We start from the raw sequence: 25,791 nt of genomic DNA on the forward strand, positions 1-25,791 counted from the left end.
GGACAACATGATTCAGTTAAATAAGATGACTGCAAGGTGAAATGAAACTGTATTTGGGGGTGCGGGGGGGGGGCTGACTCCCTCAGGACAGTCTTGTAGGGTTGATTCACTCAAGCTGACTAATTTGTTAATTGTCAGACCCCCTTCTCTTCTTCTACCCAGCTCTTATCAGAAGTTTTTGCATTACAACAGCATGTAACATTTTAAGTGGTTACAACACACCAGACACATTCTAGAAGATATTTTGATTGCTTCCCAGACACATGGTTAGACGTTTCCCCCCATTTTTCAGAACAATGAATAGGGTTAATTAACCTGCTCAAAGCCATTACCACTGTGAAGGTAATCTTGACTGTCAACTTGATGGGATTTAGGCTCACCTGGGCAGTGCCTTTCTGGGTGTGTTTGGGTATGAGTATGGGTATTTCTATAGTCTGAGTGAGCTGAACAGAATCTGGCCAGAATGTTGTGGGGCACCATCCCACCATCCCCAGACTTAGTTTTAAAACAAGGAAAAAAAAAGTTGATGTCGTGGTTCATGCTTGCAATTTAGTCATTCTGATGGCCAAGATAAGTAGATTGTCAGAAGTTCAAGGCTAGCCTAAATTACATAGTGAGATTGAGACTGTATGAACTACAGCGTAAAGCCCTGTTCAAACAAAGCAAAGCCAAGCAAAACAGTGCAAAACAGAACGAAACCAGACTGAACAAGCCAAACAGAAGAGAAATAGGAGAGCAGGAACATCCACCATTTTGTTTCCTGATCATGGATACGACGTGATCACCCTTTGCTGCCTATAGTGGACTATCCTGACTCCCTTTAAACAGAGAGCACAAATAAATTCTCTCTTCTTTAAGTTGCATTCCTGGGGCTCTTAGTCATAGTGATGAAAAAACAAGAGGAACACTAACCTAATAAACATCATTAAGATCTAAACCTAACTTGACCTTAATACTGCTGTGGGAAGAGTGCTAATTGTCTACCATTGACTGGGTAGCCTTCTGGAGCTCAGCATGGAATGGCTGACTCCCTTCATTACCAGAGTTTCTCCTTCCCTGACCTTGTCTGGGGAATTCTAAGCTGCCACATTTGCCTGTGAAGAATGTCACATAGCCTTAATTAGTTTATAGAATCAATTTCCTTTCTCTGACAGAACCTGTTCAGCCAGCTCCTGAGAATCCTGAGATGCTAATGAGGCATTCCCAGTACCCTAAGGTCTCCAGTCAATGACCTTTGCCCATCCTGCATGTCCCTGCCCTCAGACCCCCAAATTTTATAAGCCTTTAAGCACCCTAAGCAAGCTTGACCTGCCCACTGACTGTGTGTGGATCCTGGTGTGATTTAGTCACCATCTGTCCTCACAGAGAATCTGAACCCTGGCTTGACACCACTGCCCTTGTGGATTGTATTGGCCATGAGCATGGGAAGACCCACTGACTGCCATTGCAGAACTTCAATATCTTCTAATGGTCATGGGAGTGAGACCTGATCTTCTTCCAGAATCTGCAGTGCCAGTGAAAAAGAAGTTTTCCTTTCTGTTGCCCAAACTTTCCCTATTTTATCTGCTTGGAGTTGGGGTGGGGGTGGGCTGGGGGGCGGGAGGATGACCACTAGATGGCAATACTATATCAAAAATGCTTTCAAAATCGCCTGCAGTTAATGTGGAAATTTCTTTGGCACAGTGGTTTTCACCCCTTTGTATTTAGCCCTGGAGTATATGTATACCTGTGGTCAACTCTAACAACAGCTGGACAGCATACAGTGCTTTAATTGACATTTTCCATTACACCATGAAGTAGATGAGGCTTTAGTTTCTATTTATGTTACTTAATTTTATTTGTTTGTTTGAGACAGGGTTTCTCTGTGTATCCTTGGCTATCCTGGAACTAACTTTGTATACCAGGCTGGCCTCAAACTCACAGAGACCCACCTTCCTCTGTCTCCTGAGTGCTGGAATTAAAGGCATGCACCACCACTGCCATATTTATTAACCTCTGCACATCGCTTGGATCCTTTTGTGCCTTATGTCTTCACATCTCTCAAACTACGATGAGAAGTGTCCTGTTTTCTGTTGGCTATGGGGAGGAAAGTGTTTGTTCTAGTATACCGAGTCATAATCTATTGTTAGGTAGGAGCCTGGAGGCCAGAACTGAAGCAGAAACTGAGGAGAAGTGCTGCTGACTGGCTTGCTCCTTGTGGCTTGCTCAGACTGTTTTATTTTTGTTATTATTTTTTGCATAGCACAGGACCACCAGTCCTGGGTGACTACCAGTAGGTTGAGTCTTCCTACCTCAGTCATTAAGAAAATGTCCACAGAGTCTTGCCTAGAGACCAGCATGATGGAGACATTTTCTCAACTGAAGTTCTCTCTTTTAAAATGACTCTAGCTTGTATCCAGTTGACGAAAATCTCATCAGCACAAGAAGCAATGAGTTGATATAGGTGAGCGCTAGTAGCAGAGAAGAGAAAGATCTCATAGAAGACTCAAATTTGAACTATGTATCATCCTAGATCCTTTTTGAATTGGGTTGTTGAGCTGAGCTAAGGAAGATCCCTCTTCATAGATGGAACTAAAGTTTTATATAAGTATCCAATACCCTCACTTAAGGGAGTTACTCTCAATGGATAGATATAAGATCAGAGATAGAACAGCTGAGATGGGAATTGGACAGCCTCTCTTCATTTTAGAGAATTGGTTCATCGTGAGACAGACCAGCCTCGGACTCATCTGTCTTCTACCGAGCATCACCAGTAGTATTTTGAGAGAACTTGGGGTGCAACTGGGAAGTGGTACTTATCTTTCTTGGGTGGCCATTATTACCTTTTGTGCAATGTGCCTGCTTAGTTTTGGTGAGGAGAATGAGCTGCTATCCTAAGTAGTCATCACCCAGCCAGAAAGCAGGCAGTAGTTGCCCTCCATCAAATTCCTGAGTCCTGAGCAATTGAATTCTTCTGTTCTACTCCTACGGTGAGTCTCACTTGAGATAGTTCTGCAGGTCAGGATGAACCCTAGACTTGGCTATGTATGACTTACGACCATCAGACTGAAAGTCATGCTTGACATTTGAAGGTAATCAGCGTAGTGTCACACTTCAGTTACTGAAATCACTCAAGGGTAGGGCTAAGTCATATCAAGAGAAGTTTGCATATGTCTGATCCCATTATAAGCTATGAACCTTCAGCAGTGGCTATGCTATTGGTAGGTCCAGAGGCATGGCATAGTTACAAGGACACATGGGAAGAAAGCTTAAAGAGGGACTTTTGGGGGTCTTAGGTACAAGACAAATAGATTTACATCATTTGTCCTTATTTTATGGAGTCAAAATTGTTCACCAGGTGCTGAATTCACTACCTAGGTCAGATCAGACTGGAAACAAATGGAGTGTCCTGACATGGGATTGATCCTTCCTTGGGTCACGGAGATAGTTGGATTCTAGAGATAGCACAGGAGATCAATATTCCCGTCATGAGTGTGGGAGCCTGTAGTGAGTAGTTTGAAAAGAGAACCACGCTAAATCCTGCTAGGCACTGGCATCGGTGGTGCTGCTCACCCCCATGGCCAGCCCCAAGCGGCCATCTTGCCCTGATTCCAGCTGCCAACCACTTTAGTCAAAAGTACTTTATCACTGCTCAGATGATAGCTCTCTCCTCTCTGCTTGCTAAGCTGACAGAACCAGTCTTTTCTGAAATACCTGGAGATGCTTGCACTTCCCAGGCCACCCACCCCCTGTGGCTAGCCTGCGGAAAGCCAGCTACTGCTCACTCAGATCCCCTTAACCCAGTAAAATGATAGCACTAGATACTTCTAATATACCAGCCAGATTTATAATGGGTAAATCTCCAACCCCTAAATGCCTGCACAAAGAGCACAAAACTCAATTGATATAAATACAAGCTGCACACTAGATTGGGAAAATGCACCCTCCATTACTGTTGCCCACCTAAGACATCCCTAGCTACTTGTGGCTTCTCCAGGCCACATGGATCTGGTTCATCTTTTTCTCCCTCCATCTTCTTCTTTCTCCGTCTTCCATCTCATCTGACCTTGTTCTTCTCCCCCTCTCTTCCTGTTCTGTTTGGAAGATCCCGCCTCAATATCTTCGGTCAATGATTGGTTTCCTGTCGTCTTTATCAAGTAACTCGAGGAAATTCTCCAACAGGTGCTCACAGCAAGGTACTATGGACCCAAAAACCTATTGGTGTGAAAGCCATTGACGTATTGGAGATAGTTTGTCTTTATTGAAAGGTTTATGAGGATTGAGGCTCAAACTCAACTAAATGCAAATTAAGTGGCAAGAGCCAATGTCTAGAGTATGAGAAAAAAAAATCTTTTATTGAGAAGTAACAGCTTACTTCACACCACCACCTCATACTGGGACTCCTGGACATAGACACCAGATGACCTCACAGTTCTGAAATGAGGGGTGTGTAGAGAACACTGTGGTTAGTAGCAGAAAACGCTCCTGAAATGAGAGCTAGTACTGTTGGCAAGCAGACAGATACTCTGAGGTTCAGCACCTACGCTACAGCCTTGCTGAACTTACTGACTTTTGTGCTTACCCAGAAGCAGACCTATGTCAGTTATAAAGTTGGTCACCCAAGTGGGACTTCTCCCTTGAAGGCTTCTGGCTACTTAACCTGCCTACAGGAGAATCAGGGCTAAGGCGTTTTGTCCTGGGTTAACTTTAACCTGTCGACAGAAGCAGACAATGGTACATAGAAGTGTCTTCTTGGTGCTTGGCTGCATTCCCATCAAGTTGTATTGAATTTAGTGGACACTCTGAACCTTTGATTGAAAAGTTTCTCTGGATTGTGAGTCCTACTGGATGATTCTATTTGTGGCTAGGGTTCTGACTAGGGTATCTGCCTAGTTCTGACTCAAACACCTCTCCAAGGTGACTGACATAATCTAGCTTCTTTCTCTGTCTTTGACTTTTTAATCTGCTTGGTCTCAGCCTAAATCTGGCAATCTGTTTTAGTCTTCTGGCTTATCATTCTTTGGCTTGTTCTGTCTTCACCTATATCTAGCTTGTTCTCTCTTTAACCTCTCTCTGTAAAACTTGCTCAGTAAAACTGTCCCCTTCTCTTTCTTTTATTCTCTAGTTCTACCTTAAGTAGCCTCTTTTTTTTTCTGTCTGTTCTAATGAGAGGTTGGAATATGCTATCTCTTACGCATTATGCCAAATCTTCCTCTGATTCATCACTTTGTGTGCCTCTCAATTAGACATGAGTGCGTTCTTCTTCTTCTTCTTCTTCTTCTTCTTCTTCTTCTTCTTCTTCTTCTTCTTCTTCTTCTTCTTCTTCTTCTTCTTCTTCTTCCTCCTCCTCCTCCTCCTCCTCCTCCTCCTCCTCCTCCTCCTCCTCTTCCTCTCCTCCTTCTTCTTCTTCTTCTTCTTCTTCTTCTTCTTCTTCTTCTTCTTCTTCTTCTTCTTCTTCTTCTTCTTCTTCTTCTTCTTCTTTTCATCTTTATTAACTTGGGTATTTCTTATTTACATTTCAAGTGTTATTCCCTTTCCCAGCTTCCGGGCCAACATCCCCCCAACTCCTCTCCCTCCCCTTCTCCATGGGTGTTCCCCTCCTCATCCTCCCCCATTACTGCCCTCCCTGCAACAATCACATTCACTGGGGGTTCAGTCTTGGCAGGACTAAGGGCTTTCCTTGTAAACGGGTATGTTTACAATGCCAAGTTCAGCTGAAAATTCAAGCAGCAGTCAGACCTTCTTGGACCAAAGCAGCAATGACCTCTAAGTATTTTACTGGTGCTCTTACTACGCTATTCATTGCTACCTATGAGGTTGGAGCCCAGAGTCAGTCCATGTATAGTCTTTGGGTAGTGGCTTAGTCCCTGGAAGCTCTGGTTGCTTGGCGTTGTTGTTCATATGGGGTCTCGAGCCCCTTGAAGCTCTTCTAGTCCTTTCTCTGATTCATTCAATGGGGGTCCCGTTCTCAGTTCAGTGGTTTGCACAGCTGACTTCTAAGGCCTGAGGCTTGCCACTCATAAGGGTGCACTAGAAATGATTTTTCAATTGTCCTCTGGAAATCACAGAGCCATGTTGCACGACCTCACTGCAGCTGTGCTCATCTCACAGGACTGGCTCCCTCAGGATTTCATCAAGGACAGAAAAGTGACCCTGACAATTAAAGTGGTTGGTGGAGTTCTATATCATGTGATGAAGCTGTTTGCTGCCTCTGATCCAGCAAATAATCTCCCATCCTGCTTGGGTGAGAAAGTCTAAAGTCAGTGGGCCACACACAAAAGAAGGTATCAGAGTAAAGAGGGACTTACTGAGAAGGGTACTGGGGAGGTAGAGGCACGAGGTATATAAAATTACTGAAACCCATTATATAAAGGTACAAAACTTTTAAGCAATAAAAATTATTAATTAATGCAACAAAAACATTATCCACATATAAAATTTAAAACTTATGTTCTGTGCTGAATACACAAACCTCTCTTCTTTCATTATTGCCCAGTACACTATATAGACTTATGATCTACATAAATAACTTTAATGTATGTGTGTGTGCATGCACATGTGATATATATGTATATATGTTCTTTACAGATATATGTATTTTACACATATATAGAAATATATGTACATTGCACACATTATATATTACATATACACATATATGTGTATGTATGCACACATATGTACACACATATATGCGTATATATATATACACACATATATACATATATGTATATATAAAATGAGCTGCACAGAGGTACTTAAGTGGGATCTAGAGTTGGAAGCTGTTGTTACTGACATGGGCAGGTAACATCAGTGGGGAGAATTTGCCACAAAGAGTAAGATGAGCCTGTCATTTGGAAAAGGAGTTTCCTACAATATAGAGATGTACGGGGGCAGAGTCAAGATGCTAGTGCTAGAGGGAATGGAGGGCATTAAACAAAGAAAGGAGATGGAATCACCTTTTAATAGCTCCATGGGTTTCAGTGTAAAGAAGAAAGCCAAGTGCACGGCAAGACCTCCAGGGGGCGCTCCAGACCAGGAAGAGGAAGTCGGTTCCAGGCCGCTGGCAAGGAGGGCAAACTGAGACTGGAGAAACCGCTAACAGCGGTAGCAGCAGGTAGGCACCCCAGCTGGGTTACCAGAGCTGAGGCAGAGCAAGGCAGAGCAAACACGGAGGACTGACATTTGGGCTTCAAGCGGAATCTTCGTATCCGCTGATTTAATACATATAATCACATATAATTTTCTTTTACTTATTTTAATCGATGTTATGAACGGAATAAGAAAGCCATTAAATTACACCAATTTCAAATAATTTACAAGGTGCTCTAGGAGACAGTCTGTGTGGACAGAGCCCAGCACTGCATTCAAATGCCACATGCACAGTTGCAGCATTTCAAAAAAGCTTTGGTAGGTCTTAGGAGTGGTATAGCTGTAAACGAAGCTCAAAGAACACAAGAAATTTGTTCAAAGTCATTCAACTGGAAGGGAACAGATGCCAGTTTAAATTAAGATTCCAGCAAGATTTCAGGATTGAAAGCCATTGCCTTAAATGATTCTGAGTAACCTGAAATACCTGTTTGGAACAACCCAGTAGATAAACGATTGGGAAATATGTAAATGAAACTGTCATTTTGTGTATCTTGTCTGATTTAACCCCTTGATTACATTAAATTTATGTGTTGTCTAGTTCTCCCTCCCAGAAGTTTTAAATGTCGGTTGCAGAGGGTCAATTTGAGCTATCAGTCTGAACCATGGACTCAGTAGCCGCCATCTCTGTAACACTCTGCCGGACGGCTATTTATCAAATGTTAATGATGCCGGCCATGCACATGGCTTCTGCACTTGGACAGTGCTTACATCCTTGTTCAGTGGTGGAGAGCACGGACCCTCCTGGGTGAATTGATGCCGCCTTCCTGTGAGCTGCTAGCACAGGTATCATCTATACTCCTCTCAGCGGTTATGGGAATTTTAGATTTAATAACTCAGCATGTAGACTCTTTCAGTCCCTAGTCCTGACTTGCTTACCTGTGCAGGCAGTCACCTCGGTCCCTGCATGCCCAGTCCTGGTCGAGTTGGCATTGCCGGCTGGCTAAATGACTGTTTTTGATTGCATTATAAGCATCCCTCCCAAAGGCATGCATTTAAAATTCTGTGAAAACTGGAATTTCACTTGGATCAAGCACACCTCTCCTCTGAGAACTCTTCTGCAACACCTCTTCTTCCGGCCATGGCAAAAGCTCAAGGGACCAAGAGAGAATTCTGCAAAAATCTGTTGAAATGACTGCTAACAGCAACAATTTCTCCAAATTCTATGAATAACTAACAGAAATAAGTTATCAATTGCTAGTTTGGCACATGGACCTTGCCCAGTTAATAATTTCATCAAATTGCTTTTTAGCTGACTTGTTTTCAGCAGATGGGGGGTTGTGAATTTCCCCTTTCCTAACAACTCTCAGTCTTCCTGTCTCCTAAAACCCCTCCTGTTCTCTGTCACTCCATCTTGTCAAAAGACTTCACAGAGACAAGGCCAAAAGCCTCAGGTGATGACTTTTTTTTTTTTGCTATTATTATTGTTTAAATCGTTTGGCCTTGTGGAAAAAACTTCAATGTCCACAGCTATCAAGATTCTTTGGCTATATAACTCTTGAAGAAGAGTTTTTCCTGTCCTACCTTCCTTCTCTTCTCTTCTCTTCTCTTCTCTTCTCTTCTCTTCTCTTCTCTTCTCTTCTCTTCTCTTCTCTCCTCCCCCTCCCCTCCCCCTCCCCCTCCCCCTCTCCCCTCCCTCCTCCTCCTGTCTTCCCCCCCTCTCCTCCTCATCTCTCCTCTCTTATCTCTTTTCTTCCTTTCTGTTCTCCTTCCTTCCTTCCTTTCTTCTTTCTTTCTTTCTTTCTTTCTTTCTTTCTTTCTCTTTCCTCTTTATCCCTTTGCCTGTAATAGAATATATATGTATACATACATATATACATACACACATATCTACATTTATGTGTCTGAATATATGTATTTGTATGTATACAAATATATGTGTATATATGCTTGTATAAACATATTTGAGAAGGATTTTGTGAGGATTAATGGAATGACCTATGGTAGTGATGCGTACACGGAAACATTTTCATTCTGCACTTTGGTCTTCCCTGTGTGACCTTCACATTGTGCCATCTGCTCAGTAAGGCACAGCACACAGTTCCAGCCTTTCCTGTGGCTTTGTTTCCCTCTCTTCCTCTAAGCCATACTGACCCAGGTGCTATATCCCCACAGCTCAGTTCTGAGAACCAGCAGGATGAGTCAACATGGTGAGGTGGCAGTCAATACATGTGGCCAACAGGGGCTGCTTTATCAGACATTGAGGGTTGCACATATAAACCTCACCTGGGGCCAACTTTCACTCTTAGCTAAAAACTCTGGGAAATCTGAGGGGGGGTTTATTTGTTTGTTTTAGTTTTTGTGTTCTTTTCTACCTTCTTTCCTATAATCATGTGCTTAGAAAAACCAATTCTATTACTTTGTTGAAAGATCAGGCATTTTGTTCTGTTTTGTTTGGCCAGTGCTTGGTTTGAGATGAGCATGGTACTCAGTTCCAGTCGATGTGTATGAGGGATGTTTTATAGACAGTTCCTAATAAGGAGTTTGTCCTTCTCAGACACAGCCACTGCTGGAGATTGCCATGTTTGTGAATAACAGTTATACTTGAGACTAGATGTGAGGAAGGCTACCAAGTCTATAAGACAAGATGCTAAAAAGCCCAGATGGCAGAGAGGAAGGATAGACCCTGAGTCCTGGCACACTATCACGGAGTAGTCCTGGAAATACTGTATTGGGATACCTTGACTTGGGTCATCCCATCAGATATAACAATAGCTAGATGGGGTTATCAAAGAAAGGGAAACCAGACACGGCAGAATATTGCTGGCAGTGAGCACGCTTTCTTGTAAAGAGTATGTAGGAAACGCGGTCACACTTTATCAGTGAGACTTATTGCTAGGGGCATGAGGACCACTGGTAACTGTCGTCCCCCTACCCCAATAATCTGGCACTGCCTTGGCCTCCTGGGCTACCCTTGCCCATCATCACCACTCCAGTTCTTTAATTAACCTCCAGAGGTAGTGACTGAGGTCACTGTGAATAAAGATCACAGAGAACAGGAGTCCCATGCATAGCGTCGAGAATGCAGAACACTGGGGCTCCCGTGAGCCTTCCGATGCCTCTGCTGTACCTTCAGTGACTGGAAGAAGGATGTGGTGCTCAGAAAGGCAAGCACTGTAAGAAAGATCCTCATTATCTCAAAAGCAGATGCTACTAAAGGAGGAGGGCTTGTGTTGGGTCCCTCCCACAGGAATGGGAGTGTGAGCCCAAGAGCCAGTCTAGCTGTTTGAATTCTGCCTTCAACTCTTCCTGAGTATACGGTCTTGGGTAAATCAATGAACCTCTCAGTGCTTTGTTTTCCTCATCTGTAGAATGGATTCAATAATACCAATCACCATAAATGGTCACTATGAAGATTAAACAAGCGAATAAATGATTATGGAAGCTTCAGGGACTGAGTTGTAAATCAGTCAACGCTATTGTTCTAGGAAGCTGAAAATTTAGGGTAATTATTCTGTAGCATCAGAAAGAACAGGTAACTGAGAATAGAGCCATCAAAACACTGAAGCCTGCCTGCTTTGCTTGATTTATTCCTTCCTTTCTTTCATTCTTTCTAGTCTTTAATTCTTTTCCTCATAATGAAAATAGATTTTTTTCACACATACTATGTCCCGATTATGGTTTTCCCGCCCTCTACTCCTCCCAGTTCCTCTCCACTCCCCCCACCCCTATCCAGATCCACTCCCTTTCTGTCTCTCCTAAGAATAGGCTTATAGGAGCTAACAATACCACAAGATTAAACAAAAACTGTCACCTCAGAGTTGAGCAGGACAAACAGAAGGAAGAGAACCCAAGAGAAAGTACAAGGATCAGAGACCGACTCCTTCAGACACTCAGTAATCACATGAAAGCCCACCAGGGAGCCATTACCTCAGCACAGAAGCAGGAGACCTGTGCAGGCCCAGCGGGCACTGCACCTCTGCTGGTCTCCGTGAGTCCATAGCAGCTCTTACCGTGTTGATTCAAAAGGACTCGCTCTCTTGGTGGCCCCTTCCCTGCTGGCTCAGATTCTCTTTTTGCCTCCACTTCCACAGGGTTCTCTGAGCTCCAAGGGGAGGGATTTGGTGGAGACATCCCACTCAGGGCTTAGCATTCTAAGGCCTCTCACTCTCTGCATAAAGCTTAATTTTACCTTTCAAAGATTTTTTTCTTAGATAAGTGATGTCAATAATCATGGCCATTCTTCCCATTAAAGCAGGCATTTCTTTCTACTTTTATAGTTCAAAATCACGGCTAACCCTGGGATTTAAGACTCCTCTCTCTTGTGAGATGTTAGCAGCATTCATGCTAGGGTACCGGGTACTTGTTGCACTTACTTGCAGACCTACTGTGACTTGGCTCTCAGCTCGCTGGCTATTCTTTCTCAGCCTCCCTTGGTCATTCCATTGTTATCGTCTTGATTTCAAAATCTCAGTGTCCCTGTACCATTCCCCATCTAAGGCCGTGGGAATTAATTCCTTGTTTCCGGTCTCTCAGGCCACTTAGCCCAGGTTTGCCATCACACCTAGTCAGAACAAGAGGGTCCTGCGACTGACTGTCCCACTAGACATGCCCTCAAATGGGAGGGCACTGTTCACCTGTCGTTTCTTACCTGGCCACTGTGACAGAACGTGTAGGAGGAATGAGCCATCATACCCTGATTGACAGCCCAGAATGGTCCACCCATGTGCCACAGCTGCATCTCCATTTTACAGTCTTAAGATCTGCCTGGCATATGGAGACAGATGATGATAGAGAGCATTACCTGGCCAGCCAATCAGATGGTGCCAGCAACAAGGGGCGAGATGTCATGGATCAATGGGGCATGGATGGAGGATACTCCACAATTCTGCAGTAAATGAGCCTGCTTCTGCTTCTCACCTGACTCTCAGAGTATGTGTTGTTAACTCCATGCCTTCTTAGCCCCTACCGCCAAGGACCATCCAGAGGGCCGGAGGACTAGGCCAACAAAACTGTGATGACGTAGGGTATGCCTAACCTATGCCAAAACAGTGACATCATATAAGGGCTGTATTACACCTTCCCTCCTTACATTTTTGTCCATGACTCATTTTGTTGCTGTATGTCCGTCCTACTCTGTCTTGTATGTGGATTTTATATGACTTGTGACTTCACTTCCCAATACTTCTCCAGAACACCCACACAGTTGCTTTTAGCAAAAGAGTTGAATAAACAGATGACGGTTGACTTAAAGAGCCATTCTTACCTTGGGAATCCCACCTTGAATGCTTTATTTTGATAAAAATAGTGAAAGGTACTGAGGGGAAATGACTGAATCACACGGGTCTCCTTCCCAGAGGCAGAGACCTGAGGACAAAGAGAGACCAGAAGGCACACATATGGCTTGTCTTCCCGTGTCTGCTTCCATGTTAAGGAAAATAACCCTACATTTCCCTGCATTTATTTCTTTTTGTTTATTATGACAAACAAGGCTAGGATGGGTCAAGGTGTCAAAGAGCAAATGAGTAAGGGGATTGTATTGGGTCCTGGAGAGCCTGTGGAGGGAGCAAACTGGTACGTGCCTTTCTTTCTTTTTTTATTTTTTAAAAATAACCAAATCTGATAGAAATCCTTACTTCCTACTTTCTTCCCAGGGGTTATCTATGAGGCCATCCTAGTTTTTGCCTGCTGGAATTCTGCAGAGAGGGACACTTTTTAAAGTCTCTTTTAAAAAGCTGATGCTATGTCCACAGTTCCATATGAAAACAGACTTCAAGACCACCAAACCCGTACGGGCTCCCGAGCTGCTCGGAGCCTTGATGAATGGCTAGGACCACATTATAAAGGTCTCTGGAGAATAGGGCAAGAGTTACCAACTGTCTTCCTGAAATATACCAGCAAGAATGTGAGCCTTAATTAACGAAGCCCAAGGTTGATTTTTCTTGCTGCCTTTTTCTCTGAAAGACAAATAATAAGAAATGAATGAGGTTGGAGGCAAATGAGAACCATATTGGGAAAGTGAAACATAGTCAAACTTTTGGCTGAGCCGGTTGCAAAGAGCTAAAGTTCTTTAATCATCTCATTGGAGATGTAGCCAAAAAAAAAAAAATGCAATTTGAAACACACATACACACTCACACACAAACACTCTCTCATATACACATACACACACACGCACATGCACACATATGCACACACACACACACACACACACACACACACACACACACACACACACACACACACCCATACCCTCATTCTTTTTAACTGCAGATGAATCAGGATGGTAAGATGGTGGAGACAAGATCTGATGAGAAACATACCTGCTCTCCACCTACCTTATAAAAAGCCTTGGCAGTCACATTGGGGAATCCATCTATTGGTTCTTATAACATAATGTGTACTGTAGAATGTTCATTGACCCCAATACGCCCCTGCGCAGATGAACTTGGTCATGGGTTGGGCACATGCTAAAATGGTAACACACAGAGGATCTACATTTTCTGAAGAGATGTGTTTCTAGAAGAAGATGAATCTGTCTGAGAATAAAGTACACTACATCTGAAAGCGGGCAAGGCCAACTGTAATAGGATTCAGATAAGTCTTTATTAGAAATAAGATAGCCTGTTACTAGTGAGCAAATTGATAAAACACAGGGGAGTTTTTCTGATACTTGAGTTGGCCAGGTCGGCTGTATACAAAGGCCTCTGTCCACTCCCCTGCACTTCATAGCACTTCCATTTGAGAACTTAAAAGGTGTTAATGTCTTTGAAAATAAAGAGACAGAAGACACATCTGTCTTGGTTTTTGGCAGTAGAAGCATGTGACGGGAACTGTTCTAATAAAGCCCCACTTAAATTGATAGTAAATGAATACAACATACTGTGAGAATATTTTCATGAAGCTTATAATATTTCCTTTTTTTTTTTTTTTGAAAGGGAATGACTTAGCTTTCTGGTTCCCTTGTTTCCTTATTTATTGTTCTCTAGGGAAGGATGGAGTTTCTTAGCTTCTGAATCTTCTGGGCATGCTCAGCTCAGATTCTCCTATTGGGGAGCGAGTTGCTCACAAAAAGGAGTCCTCGTGATCTCTCAGGGAAGGTTACTTCCCACTGTCAGAGTCTAGAGTTGGCAGGCTCACTTGAGTGTCAGGTGTCTATAGCTTCCAGTCTGACTTCTGGAAGAAGCACAGGTTATTCCCAACCCCATGTGCCAATTACTGCTTTTGTTAATTTGTGCAGAACAGAGAGCTGGGAGCTTTTACTGGCTGTTCCCAGATGCCCTCTGCATAGTTTAAATGGCAAGATACTGAATGGAGAACTTATTAAACTGTCCCGACCATGGCTCTCTTTCTTTAGGTGTTTTAACTTAGGGGAGATATTGCTATGGTCTAGAGAGAAGTCACCCAAAAGTCCATGTGGGCAAAGGCTTGGTTTCTACATTGGCACTATTGGGAGATGGTAGAAACTATAAAACTATAAAACATGACGTCTGTAGGTCATCGGAGGTATGGCCTTGAAGGAGATTGTTGGACCCCGTTTCTTCTTTTACTTCCTAGATGCATGGTAAGAAAGTTTGCTCTCATGCATGTTATTATGGCTGTTCTTATCGGGCATAAAGAATCCAGAGTCACCATCAGAGAGTTAGGCCTCCAGCCATGTCTATGTGAGATTGTATGGATTATGTTGATGTTAATTGATATTGGAACGCTCACCTTAACTGTGGGCAGTACCGGGGCTGTGTAGTGGTGAGAGCAAGCTGAGAAAGAGCCAGCACCCATTCATTGCTGTCTGCTCCCTCACCGAGGATACAATATGACCATCCCTCACGATGATGGATTGCAACCTTGAACTATGAGCTTAAATAAACCATCCCCTCCTGAATTCGCTTCTTTTGGAGTATTTCATCACAGCAACATGAAAAGAAACTAAGACATATGTTCTTGTGGTGACATGCTTTCATAGTTCCGATCCCCCAACCCCCCAAAAAAGACCTGAGCCAATTGATCATGGAGGAAATTTTCAAAACTATGAGACAAAATACTTCCTTCTTTCTAAAAGTTGGTTATCCAGGGCATTTATTGCAGTGTCATAAAGTTAATTAACATGAATGTTCAGATTTTGTATAGTTCAATTTTTTTTAATTTAAAATTGCTTTATAAAACCGTTAGCTTAGAATTATATGTGCAATAGGATATCAAATAAAGACTTACTTATCTCAATGTGTTCTCAGAGACTTTTTCCACTTAGAAAAGTCTCCAAAACCCTGTTAAGGCCCATCCTGTGCATCCCTGGGGGTTTCACGGAATTGAATGCTCATACTATCATGTTGTGGGAGAGGAGTACTAGTGGACTTTTGATCTTTAAAACTCACAAACTTGCCTCTGCCTCAGAGAAGAGAACCTTTTAAAGGGAATTATACAATTTTTGCAAAATTACCCCTTTAGGAAAAAATGGGAGCGAGCTACTGCAGGTAGAGCTGGGCTTCCCTTGATCAACGCCAGAGAGAGGGATGACCAGGAGAGTCCCTAAAATTCACATTGTCTTGAAGAAAGGAGGAATCACAGTGGGGAACACAGTGACTAGCCATCCCAGGAAGCACCTAACAGTGATCGTGTTGACGCTGAGGAGCACTAACCACCAAAGTTCAGTGTCAAAGGTGGAAGAACTAACTCTCTATTCTCGTAGTTTACTAAAGACTGGCCAGTCTGTGCTGCTAGCGGCTGCGTGCTTTATCCGCTTTCCGACAGCCATGCTCAAATGCGGTAAAGCGCAGCTGATCCAGGAAGGTCATATCTGGTGTAGCTCAACATAGTTCCACAAGCAAGAATGCGTAAGGCTTCTTACAGCCCTGTATTAGAGCAGACGACTAATTCCCTTCTTTTCTATTGGTCAAGACAAGTCACGTGGTTACATTTAAATTTAAGAGATAGGAAATGCGCTCTGTTCTTTATAGTGGAAAATCTTCAAAGTCATGTGGCAAAAGGCAAAAATGTAGGGTGGGGTGAAGAACTGAAACTAGTAGTGAATTTTGCCAGCATGGGAGGGGACATGCTCAGGCACACCTGGTGCACTTCATAGTGTGCGCTTCTTTAGACATAAGGACACGGGTGCCAGTGCTTGTGATCTGAAGAATGAGGGCAGATCAAGGAACTAGGAACTTGAGTTACAATCTAGGCCTGGAGCGCTATAGTAACCCAAGGAAGACCATCACAGATACAAGTGAAGATTAGTTACCAACTCGCGTAGGGATTGTGAGGGATTTTAAATTCTCTCCCTGGAAGAAAACTGCAAGTGTCCTGAAATGCTTGGACAGTTAAAAGGTCCTATAGAAGAAAACTAAAAAGCTACTGAGATTCTACATTCCCTGATAATAAATATAACACATGTGAGCACGAAGCTAAATCAGATAAGAAATGGATCTATATGCACCATGGGTTGCAGGCACAGATACCTTCATGTAAAAACTGATAAATACCTGATAAATAGCCAGTCTAGATACACATTTCTTTAAACAGACACGAGCAAAGAAGGAAAGTGCCAGTTTTTTTTTTCTTATGTCAGGCCCAACTTTCTGTCTTGATTCTCCATTTAAATTAACAGAGACACATGAATGTAATTCCTTAAGTAATTCCATTAAACCTGCTGATTTCTAAGCCACCATGGGAAAGCTTATGAACAAAGTCACAGTGAAGATTTTCTTCTCCCACTTCCTCCTCATTTTAGTGGACCGTTCAGCCACTAACATCTGGCCGCTCTTGCTTACACTTCCATGTGTTTCAGGGAGATCAGTATAGACACATACTCCTTGTTCTGGTTTGCTTTGATCCTCTGCTAACACTGCTTCCAAGAGGCCCTGCTCTCTGTGCAACTATGCTATGCTCCCACATACCAGCAATCCTCCAGGATGCAACTCTGTTCTCTCAGAACACCATGTCTGGACTCCATCCTTTTGAACCAGTGTTCACCTCTGGTGGCCTCAAGGTCCCCAGTGGGCTCACTTTATCCCAGATAGTTTTCATGTCTTAATTTATCATTTTCCTTATTGTCGTGACCAAATGTCAGACAGTAAGCAACTTAAGGGAGAAATACTTTAGTTTGGCTCATAGTTCTAAGAAATGAGGTCCATCATGATGGGGAAGGTGTGGTAGAAGAAGGCATCTGCTCCATGGAGCTAGTCAGGAAGCAGAGAAAGGGGAAGCATAATTTTCATCAGGTCTTCTCTTTCTCTTTCTCCTCAGCCTGGCATGTCAGGCCACAGGGCGATGCCACTTGTGTTCAGGGTAGGTAGACCCTGCCACCTCAGTTAGCCACATGCAAGTATCCTCATCATCACATAGAGTTAAATATGTCAGATATTTTCAAATCAAGACAGGTTGACAGTAAATATTAATCATTATCCTCAGCAATGGTTTCAGATAGCTCTTCATAACCACATTCAAGGTGACACACTCAGGATGGTCTCGGGCTATACCATGTCAAGCTACTATTATCTACCTTACTTTTGATATATAACAATAGATCACATTAACAACTCAGTAGATAGATTTCATACAGAAAACAAAACTCATGTTCTCTCCATTCTCAGGTGACCCAGTTTAAAAGAAGTTGAATATTCCCACTAGACACATGTGTATCCATGATTTCATTATTGGAAAGATATCCAATTTCTACATGACTCTTTATTCTTCATTGTCCCTCTAGTCTCTATCTCACTTTTTTTTCTATTGACTGGGCAGTGGACACAGATAGAGGGAAGAAGAAAAACCCTACCTTCAATAGTTTCTTTCTAAAGCTGGAGCTTGTATTCATTTTTCTGCCATGTTTGGATTATACACAGCTATTCAGGGCATAAGCAAATGACACGTCTGAGAATAAGTGTGGGAAGCACTTCCATTGGTGTCATGCATTTTCCCGGAGCCAGGGTTCTACGTCCACGTGGCCATTCATCTGTTCAGCTGGTCTTTGTTCTATAGGGTACGCAGCATAGCACACCATCCAGGAGACCTCAAGGCAGGGAGTTTTGTTTGCTTTAAAAGTGATGCAGGATCTAAAGACAAGAGATGTTATGAGGGCGTGGAGGGGGAGAGAGCTCCTCATCCCAGAATCTGGTTGAAGCCTCCAACCAGCTGAGAATCAAGAATAACAGCACAATTAAGAATTAACTTCCTCCCTGCCCAGCTGTAAGCCTGGGACTTTCTAGGAATCTTACCAGAAAAGCCATTCACAGTAAAAGTACATGCCCTAGGTCCCATGTGTAGCCACAGAGGCTTCTGATTGTGCTTTATCAGATTGTAATCCCATCCCAGGCGTCCTTGGAACTGCCCTGTGATCTCTACTGTTGAAAGGGGTAATGAGAAAATAGAGATAGAGCAGGTGAGGGTCTCTTAGAAACTTGCTGAACAATGAAATTCCCAATGTTTCCAAAGACCTGTGTATATTCTCTACTAGAACATACATTCACACATGCACACACACACACACACACACACACACACACACACACACCATTGGAAAAGCATGGGTCACACTTGGGTAAGTCTTACTCCTTTCCTGAGTGCCTCGCATCCAGTGCTAACCCTGGAGCTTACGATTTATGTTAAAATGTCCTTCAATAAGCTCAAATTGTGCTTTATACCACCTTGTGTTTCTTCACTGAAACCGGGAGCCCAGTTTCTAACTGAATAGAAGTTCTTGAAAGATTCAAAGAACACCCAAGGCTGAGCCACCTCCTATCCTACCATCTCCGACAAAAGGAATCAACAGATTGAGAAGAACAGCATTAAGCTGGCATGCAGTGGCCTGGGCAGGCTCCAGACAGGGCTTTTCATTCCTAGGTGACCTTGAACATATAATCATTAGGTGTAAGACGTTTTATCTCAAATTATAGACAAAATGCCAACCAATTTCCTCAAATTTTTTACAAAAGTCCTTAAATGATGTTGTTGAAGGTCTTGAAGTACTGTACCATTGGAAAGGCAACTAAAACCTCAAATATGGCTTTTCCTTATCCGCCATACACCTGAGCTCATGTTAGTCATTTTTTATAGATCATTCAAACAAACTGAGTTAGATGCCCTACCATGCTGAAATAAGAACTGGCAACCATGGCACCATGAAGAGGCAATTAAGAAGAACAACTGCACAGCTTTCTGGTTGTTTGAAGCTACCTCAAGTGGGATTCCAGTAATAATAGTGAGCTTTAATGCTTTGGTGTAGCCCATATAGAGACCTGACACTATTGTGATATTTTACATTATTAATTCACTTACCGACCAGGTAAATAACATACTTCATTATACTTAGGCTGATTTTGTTTATCTGACTAACCAGGTTTTATTAAAGTTAGTTCTTTGACAATGTCAACCTCCCAAACCCTTGTTTCTTTCCTAGACTCATGACTTTTGGTTTTGTTCTCTTATTCAGTTGAGTTAATTAGGGTCATCTGTATGACCACTAGATTGGAAAAATACTTTGGAGCCTGGTGGGGTCATCAGCTGTACACAATTAAGGGGATGAATACTTTACCATGAATCTATCTATAATTAGATTTAGATTAATAAGAAGAGGTGCCTTTGCGGCAAAAATTATTGTCCTCAGAGTAGACACATTCGAGTTGCCTCTTTGTACTTTGCTCTTGAACATTTAGATCTGTGATAAAAGGAAATTCTGTTGTTCTCCATTGAAAGTCCATTCAATGCTTAACAATATATTAATCCTTTTTTAAATATAACTTCAACCAAAATGGCTACTTGTAATAAGAGTTTGAGCTAGCTCCTGCTAGGTTGAATATACTTCTAAGTCAGAGACACTTTTCCTCTAGATTTTTAATGACATCCATTCAATTCTTTCTTATATTAATAATTACACTTTTTTTGAAAATAGCAACCATTTTACACTTACTTTTAAGTGATATGCAGATCACTGGATGTGCTTGACTCTCAACATGCAACTGTTATATTGTTTTGACTTTCAAGGAAAGGAAGAATATGGACCTAAGGTAAGCCTTGGTATGAAAAAGCAAGAAGCAGTCCATACTGAACTTCTTAGAATTTCTCCTTCCAGTTGGCCAACAACACAGGCTCACTCTTTCTTTTGAATGAAAGCCTATACCATTTTTAGTGTTAATGGGGCTAACAATATCTTTTGCAGTTTTGTGGGGTGTTTTTAATGTACAGTTTTATACTTAAATAGAAAACATGGCTATTGTGCGTGTGATAATTGAGAATTACTGAATGTGTACTTCTACCAGCCTGCTGGTAGGAAGTCAAACAGCCTCTGAGGGGGAAATCAAGGTTTAAAGATAGGAAATGTGGAAAGAAGATACAAGAGACAGATGTCAGAGGGCTGCACGTCAATACCATGCCAGCCTTGAATGTACTTTTCTTAGACCTTTTATACCTCACAGTTCTCTGGGAGGCAAAGTCACATCTCTTCCCATTCAAAAGCCTTCCTAGTCCTTCCACCAAGGTCAATAGAATCTTCAGTCCCTCGCCTCAAATGCACCTCCCCTTTCTGTTCCATGCCTCAGCAGGTTGGGAAACCTTCCAACAGACCCTGACCTGCCTTGACTCTGCCTGGCTGGCAGATTTTTCTCTCTCTCCTTTCAGTGCTTCAGAGAAGTGCCCCAACATTTGCTAAATGTTAAAGTAGATCAATTTTATAATGGCACGGATTACTCATGCCTAGAGGTTATTTTTGAAGGTCTTCATAAACGAGCTATGCCTATATTTTGATTAGGCCCTGGTGGTGCTTTGTTCTCATTACAAAATTTCAAAACAAAACTTTCAGAAGCTGCTAGTTTGTCAGTATTCAGCAGTGCTTACCACGGAACCTCCTAAGCGAGACCAGTAATGTGTTGACGTTAGACCTCATCCTAAATGCAATTCTATGCTCAAGATCTTTTGTTCAGGGATTAATGCACTGTGACCTAATGACTGAGCATGGCTTCTGCAGTATTACAAGGTGACTAAAACAACAATGAAATGTAGCAAAACGAATGTGTTTCCAAGAGAAAACTGTGGCTCAAGAATTGTGTTTGTTTAACAACAAAAGTTTTGCCAATCCTTTCTTTGGACTTTGGTGTTCTTATTTTGACATTGTCCACGGAACTCTGGAATTTGAACAGCTTTAGAATTTGACCAGCTTGCATTTTCTTTCTAGTCTTTCAAGTCACCCAGATACTTAGTAACTGGTGCTTTTGTATCCCCCAGGGACCCAGTTTCTCAGAAAAACAGGAAACCCATCTTTCCAACATGAGGTTGTTGTGAGTACTCAAGAGAAGTTGCAAAGATCTTTAGAACGATCCATGATTCTCAACACATCCCCCATTGCCTTTCCTGTGGTCCTTTCAAGCTCCCCAGTAAACCCTCCAAGTGATCAAGAAAGTGGCTGTACATTAAGATGTGCATCTGGGCTGTCTGAGGATGGAGGAGGTTTACAGCCTTCCCTGACAGACTTGAGTGGGTGGAAAATGTAATGTGTTGAAACTTGGGCATATGACAGAATTTTTAATCAGAGAGATCAGCAAGAAGGGTAAACAGTTCTTGTGTAAGCTTACCTGTGAGGACTCTTCTGTTCCTGAGCCTTGAATTCCTGCCCTGTTCTGTCCCCAGTCCTAGACAAGCAGCTCAATGCTAGGGCTCTTTGGATCATGAAGAGAGGAAAAGAAAGCAGAGGTCCCTAGACCTTGATGGCAGGATGCAGAAACAATATGTCTCAACACGTCTAAACCCAAGGACTTGAGGACAAAAGCAAGGGAATCCAAGCAGAGACACCAAGTCCAAGCCTGAGGACAAAAGAAACAGCCATTTGAACTTTGGGAGGAGTAGAAGCTGCCTGGAAAATGAGGCAAGGGGTGAATTGCTCTTGGCTGAATTGCAGAGCCAGACTAGTTCATGTACAGTTTGGGAGTCAAAATTTTATGTCTACATCCTTGCACTGCTATTTCAAGGGGGATTCCTTCTCATCTTGGTAACTTTGTAAAGCATTCATTGGAGCTTTACCTTGTAAGAGTTAAGTCTTCATTGGCATGAATTGAAACTCACTGTGCATGTGATTGGGATCTTTTTGGAACCTCCCTGGAAGACCTGCATTACCTTAAATTACAATCAAACAGTCCACTTGTCTTGACTTCTCGAGAGCAGTGCACTCCTTATGAAATCACCATCTTTATTCTCCATTCTAACCCATGTTCCTAACACTGTCCTGAAAGGTCATTTGCAGGTTGCTGTAAATTTAGAGGCAAGGAATAAGAATTGATTCTTGGCTCTATCCCCTAATCTCACTGTGGTTCCTGCCCTGTGTAAGCTGTCTCCTGACTCTGCTCTCAGTTTCTCCATCTGGGAAATGGGAATAACAAACCTTCTCTTGAACACATGGAGATGGATAAAAAGAAACAGCATTTTTGATTTCCCACATAAGTAAGAAGATGCTGTATAGTTCATAATGTTTACAGGGATGAAGTTAGGCACATGGAAAAGTAATACTCTTTATTTTGGAATCAAACAGGACTGTGGTACTTGAGGGGGGCAATTTGTTGTTCAGTACTTGAGAGGGTGTGGCTGGTGTTCTGCTAGTACCTATAGTTGACCTCAACAGGGACTAAAGACAAGTGAAATCAACAGGTTATACAGAAAAAAAAAACCCATTAAACAGCTCACTAAACTCTAGTCTTGGCTGTGGCTCAAATCTCACTAGGTTTCAAAGTCTAATGCAGAGGAATTGTTGGTATTAGACTTGTCACTGCGCTGTCCTGGGATCCACCTGACCGTATAAAACTCTGTCACCTGTGGAGAAGTATTAAGCATGGAGGACAGCTGCCACATGCTCTTCTGGTGAGTCCAGGTCTCAGCTAGGCTGGAAGCGTCATATAATGTCTCACCAGAGCCCAGCTAAAGGATGTGCTGTAGAATTCAGTGATGTATGCCAAAGGAAAGCAGAAAAAGTGCCTGCTCCATGCCACCGAACATTCAGGAAGCTCCAATTGATTCCCTCTTCTAGGACTCACAACTCTATGCCCACCCAGTACAGAACATTCGGTGGGCACTCAAAGCTAGGGAAGGCCCTGCAGTAACAACACAGACACCTACTAAACACTTGCTAAATGTGTAAGTCCTGGCTGTAAGCATTTTACATATGTTCTCTGACTTTCACAGCAATCGTGTAAGGCGTGCAGGAGGATTTCACTCTCATCTTACGGGGAGAGTCAGATCGGCCCAAAGGACGTCCGTGACACACATCACGGTTTAGGATGCTAAGTAACCTCAACGCAGGCAGTTTGAATCCGTCCTTTTTCTAAGCACTCATCTGTAGTATACCTCAGAGGGTGATGGCTCTGGTTAGGCAAGCAGACTCCTTCAGTCTGCTCTTGTCCCCTCTGTCCAAGTAGCGTAAGAGCACCGATGAGTTGAGCCCTGCAGAGGAGGCAGGTGTCCTGCTTGTACTTTCTAGATTTACTATCAGGGATCAGATGGCAGGTCTGCTGGCTCCCGCAGGGCTGGTCGGGATGCACAATTCGGTCACCTGCGTGGGATGTGTTCATGTCACACCCTTCTCCTGCCCACCGTGAGCAGGTCTGACAGTCACAGACACAGACCCGCCTAGCAGCTGATTACACCTGCTAGTGGGAGGAACCCAGACTCCAGGGTGAAAAACATTTAGTCCAAGCTTTCATTTCATGAGTATGGAAACTGAGGCAGCTTGCCAAGAGCCCAGTCTGCTTAGTAGCCATGTGGAGAGCAGAGGCTAGGTCTCCTAACAGCCTTCGCATGTATTTTCCCTGCCCTGTGCGGTACACTGGAGAACCCCTGAATGTACAGCTACCCTGCAGATTTGGATACGGTCCCTTTACCAAGCCCACTGGCTGTAGGCCTGCCGTGTGGAGAAGAGAGGCTCCTCAGCCTGTGTACAAAAAGGATCCTTGGAGAACCATTCATCCTGACCAGCCCCCTCCTACTCCTTGCCTGAAACTTAATTAATCATGTTTGCATCTGGATTCAGACAAGACAATAGCGGGGGATGTGTTTTTGGTTAGGAACTGAAGCTGCATTCACAGAGGAATGTTGATTAGTGGTCGGTATCATTTTTCATGCCTTTTTAAGTTACAAAAAAATTTTAATATCAAAGCATTTCTCCCTGCACCGCACATATCTATTTCCCATAAGTGCATTCTGCTGGCATAATTTTCTTTTCCTTCCTGCGGGCTCTGTTTATGAGATGATCCATCAGGTTGTCTCAGCGTCTCCATCCAGCCCTTCAGCAGCCAGAGGCATTCCAGGTGAGCTGTGGGCTGCAGGCCTCTCCTCATGTGGAAGGGGAAGGAAAAAGACAGCTCAGGCCAGGGTACCATCCATTGTTGATAGGGGAGACAGCAGCTATCCACTGTACAGAGAGCAGGCTTTCCACTAGCATTCCCTGACTCTCCACTATAAACCCTTGCAGTCAAGATGGCCCAAACCTCCTCTGGACCTGTGGATGTTCAAGTCAGCCTGAATGCCTGAACTCATCCTTCAATTCTGCTTTGGGAAATGTCCTCAGTCTGGGAAAATCCAGCACAGGAAGCATGTCTTAATGTGTACAACATGCCCATATGTGTAGAACATGTCAAGTCACAGATGGTAAGTGATGGCAGAGAAGTGATGTTAGAAATATGTGGGAGACATGGAAATCTGTCTGCCTGACCAAGCCCTCAAACTAGACTTCCCTTTTAGACAAAGGGAAGGGAAGAGTCACAGAAGAAAGTGAGGCGCCCGCCCCTTCCTTCTGGTCATGGCCCTTTCAGCCTCTTTTCTGAGCTGAATGTAGGCATCAAGTATGCATTTGACTGAGGGGGAAAGCAAGAACAAGATGTTGTAAGATGCTCAGACGTAGGCCAACCTTCCCAATCACTGAATTCCCAATGCCAGTGGCCCAAAGGAATCCAAGGGCTTGTTACAGGAAAACATGTCTGGGGGAAACCAGGAGACTTCAGTTTCCACAGATGTTCAGATCAGCTGAGGTGATGCTCGATTTGACCTGAGCCTGGCTACTTTGACTCTTGGCTAACTTCACTCTTGACTTTAGCGGAGAATGTTCATTGGTGTTCATTGGTGTATGAAGCTGGTGTTTGACCTGTACACCCAGGCTGTTCTAGGACAACCAAACAGTAAATTCCCATTCATAGAAACCAACCAAGTAGTTAAATGGTTATTTACTGAGAAAATAAGGGCCTTCTCTTAGGCAGTGAGCTAGACAGACGTTATCCAGGTCTCATGTAAACCCAGGCTTCGCCTTTTCAGCTTGCCTCAGTTTGATCTCATCCTCACTCTTCCACCCCCTGCCTCTCCCGATTTGTCAAACCTAGAGTATATGTGGAGAAATAACTACCCTCAGACCCATAGAAAACGTTTAGCAACAGAAGTATAAATAGTAAGAAGCAGGGGCCAGCAATACGCAGCCTGTGGGCCAAAATTGGCTTGATGCCTGCTTCTGTATAGTTGTATTGTAACGGCCCAATCTATGGATACCTCTAAGCTACACTAAAGAGTGGCTTAGACAGAGACCAAGACTGGAAATGCTAAAGTATTTACGTTTTGCATTTGTATGAAAAGACTTGCCGTAATACAAAAGCCTATTTCCAGGAAGAGAGCCAGTGGTCAAATTCGAAGCCTACCAGATTCCCCTTCACCCAGATCCAAACAAGTTGACAGTCTTATTGGGAAGCTCTTTGTTTAGTTTTTAATCTT

At 43.1% G+C, this 25,791-nt stretch overlaps 1 protein-coding gene across 1 annotated transcript in view; it reads left to right on the top strand.

The window, feature by feature from the left end:
• The window catches only part of LOC116896476 (NADPH-dependent 3-keto-steroid reductase Hsd3b5-like), a 358,044-nt gene that overhangs the window by 162,418 nt on the left and 169,835 nt on the right, over nt 1–25,791 (top strand). The gene's annotated exons all lie outside the window — the stretch shown is intronic.

This window comes from Rattus rattus, chromosome 3 (genome assembly GCF_011064425.1).
Source record: "Rattus rattus isolate New Zealand chromosome 3, Rrattus_CSIRO_v1, whole genome shotgun sequence".
Classification (NCBI taxonomy): domain Eukaryota; kingdom Metazoa; phylum Chordata; class Mammalia; order Rodentia; family Muridae; genus Rattus; species Rattus rattus.